The 3,335-nt window shown below is 35.3% G+C and overlaps 1 long non-coding RNA gene across 2 annotated transcripts in view; it reads right to left on the minus strand.

Moving 5' to 3' along the window:
• LOC128248176 (uncharacterized) overlaps positions 1-3,098 on the minus strand; it is a 20,577-nt gene extending 17,479 nt beyond the window's left edge. For both annotated transcript variants that reach the window (XR_016242103.1, XR_008264476.1), the window contains exon 1: positions 3,015-3,098. This is a non-coding gene — a long non-coding RNA (uncharacterized LOC128248176). The remainder of the gene's footprint in view (positions 1-3,014) is intronic.
• Positions 3,099-3,335: the final 237 nt, after the last annotated feature.

Consider the following 3,335-nt stretch of genomic DNA (forward strand, 5'->3'; position numbering starts at 1 on the left):
AAAGGAGATTTTATAACCAAATAAATAGTGGAGAACGAAATACTGAAGATGAGAAACCTGATGCAGAGGAAGCTAGAAAGTTTCTGGAGTAATATTTGGGATAAATCAGTCAATCACATGGGAGATGTAGTATGGTTGAAGAAAGTGAGAGAAGAATCAGTGAGTGAGAAGCAGCCGTGTTAGGAAAAATGCCAAATTGAAAGTACCAAGGACCAGATTTAGTTCAAGGGTACTAGCGATAGAAATTCAGTAGTTTACATGGGAGGCTGAGGGAACAACTTCAGGATTGCCGAAATGGAGGAATAAAACAAGATGGGATGACTAGAGGGAGGACAATACACATTACAAAGGATAAGAGCAAGGGAAACACAGTTAGTAACTATAGGCCGATCACTCGTCACAGGAACGCTTTCAGAAAGCATTTACAAGAATTTACGAAGCTACCGAGAAAACCTCCATAAACACATGCGATTGAAAGCGAGCTTGTGAGAAGATATATAAAAAGACTTCACATTAATTGTGAATTAGGTAATTTCAAGATTAAAATCTTATATGCATTTTCTTCCATCGTCATTGCAATATATGTAAAAAATATGTGAACACGTGTTAACATATATCATAGCAATGCAAGTTTCTACGTCTATACACAAACACTTGCAAGATTTGAGTGTTCCCACGACGACCGCATGAATTTATATCAAAATAGGACCGCAGAGAATGCGGGTTTTTGATGAGGAGTACATATATTCTACTAATATTTTATTTTTGATTTATTTAGTTGTATTCATAAAATAAGGATAAAAATCACGTTAATGGTAATTTTCAGGTAGTCAGCATGGAAATAAGCATAAGTAGTGCATGTATAAAATTTGAATGAAATTGGTTGGGGAGTTCTCGAGTTTTAGTGAGGCACACATACCGACACAGACAAACACATACACACACATACTCATACACAGATTCTCAGTTTTATACACACACACACACATACACACACGCACACACACATATAAATATATATATATGTGTGTGTGTGTGTGTGTGTGTGTGTGTGTGTGTGTTTATGTGTGTGTGTGCGCGCGTATGTGTGTAAATTTTAAAACAAAACTGTCACCACTACTACATGAACTTGATGATTGCATATTTAAATGCATGAAAGTACGAGTTCAATCAGAATGGATATTTGATATTCTATCATTTCATTATATGATATTAACATATATTATATCATTATAAGATTGTAAATAAAACGTGAAAATCAAAGTTGGAATTTCTTAGAGCAATATATATATTCCGGTTTCGGTTTAGGCGTTGTTTGTTGCTACAGATCGTGAGCGCTAAAAAAATAAAGTTAATAATAATAATAATAATAATAATAATAATAATAATAATAATAATAATAATGCAGTAGCAGGCAGGGGCTCTCATGGTTTCTGATCTTAACTGATTGAAAGTGTTAAACATGTACATTGTTTTGTCTTGGTATAAAAGATGGGCTACAGCAAATATTCTGCTTATTACCACAGATTTGCTTGCCAGTTGTTTAAGCATGTCCCTTGGTGGCTGAGGATATGTGCATCTATGATCACGAGTAGAAGTAGTGGGGGAGAATCATAGCCATGTGTTGAAAGGAATTCTTTGAGGTTTGGAAACATGGGGGTGTTGTTCATCATCCCTAAACAACCCTTATTCGGGGACCTTTTTAGCGAGATGTACTACTCGACCTGAAGAAAATTCTAACTGGGTCCCACTTGCAAGGTCATGCGCTGTATACCTTGATATGAGATCACTATGTCGTACGAGTTCGAGCTACTATTAACGTAGACGCTTCAAAGTCATTGATAGCACGACAGGCGAGTCAAAGATAGTAAGAGGCGGAATGTCGCCACAACGTAATAGTGGCGCCAAGAATTTGCGAGTGGACGGGGAACCAAAATCATAACAGTTGCGACGAGGATATAAACAATTCACGCGGACAACGTGCATGAACAATTTAGTCATATTAACTAAGACGTCTCCGAAACGGCCCGTCGATGAAACTTTTTGATCCAATGAACATTGTCTCTAATTTTAGTATGTCCTTTAAAAGCTGTAAAATGTCTGACTTTCTACTTTACACATGCTTTGTGTTCTAACTTGAAAAGCCACATCATACATCAACATGGATCTAAGGTATAAGTACAGAAGGATCTTAGCATGCCTTTTGAGGCCTCCGTTAGGTAGGTATACGTTATGCCATACGTGGCATTCAAAGGTATGCACAGATATATTGTCAGAGTAGTTGGTGGAGGTTAGTTTTTCATTGGACCGCATGAAGACAATACAAAAAAGGACGACTCACACAATCACGTTCCAACGAGTTCGAAAAAAAAAAAACTCGTTGGAACGTGATTATGTGAGTTGTCCTTTTTTGTATTGTTTTCATGGAGTCTTTCGTGTCGTGGAGCCTCCTGATGAGGAGAGTGTCTGGTTCTTTTGAAATATGAAACGCATGTCATATTAACTAACACGTCTCTGAACAATATATAGTTTTAGAGAAATTTGGATGTTTATCCCTAATATATATATATATATATATATATATATATATGTGTGTGTGTGTGTGTGTGTGTGTGTTTGTATGTATGTGTGCGTGTGTGTTACAAATGCATACATACACATATATACAGAGATAAATAGATAGATATATCCATCCATCCATCCATCCATCCACCCATGCATACATACATACATACACACACGCCCACAGACATATTCATATACAGAAACAGAAAATACAATTAGTTTAGATTTAGACCTTTTACCCTTTATTCATTACCAATAAAATCAAATCAAGTTACAACTAGAAACCCTTTAAATTAGACACATTTCCCATTTTATTTATTATTATTAGAAAACATTGACGAACAAATTCAGTTTTTGAAATCCTATCTGAGTTATAATGCAAAAGAGTCATGTAAACATTTCATACAAATTCCATAAAGAAAATAAAATATTTTTAGAAGTTCACTTACGTATACTAAATAGAGAGAGCAATGAAGAAACACGGAAAAAATAACGAATGCGAAAACGATCCGTATTTATAACAAATGTAACACCTCCAGTACTAGTAAACAGCTGGTAACAATATATCTCTGTCTTTATTATCCCAAAACTGAAATGTATAATAATGACATTTTATAAAATACTAGCTGTCAGAGACATTTTATGGCTCGTAGTGAAGTGGAAACAATGATTTCGTTATTTCTCCTGAACTGAATAAACAATTTTGCCCCGATCGACACAACACAATGAGATAAATAGATCGATAGGTAGACAGATATGCGCATAAACAA

Source organism: Octopus bimaculoides, chromosome 6, assembly GCF_046866305.1.
Source record: "Octopus bimaculoides isolate indiv1 chromosome 6, ASM4686630v1, whole genome shotgun sequence".
Classification (NCBI taxonomy): Eukaryota; Metazoa; Mollusca; class Cephalopoda; order Octopoda; family Octopodidae; genus Octopus; species Octopus bimaculoides.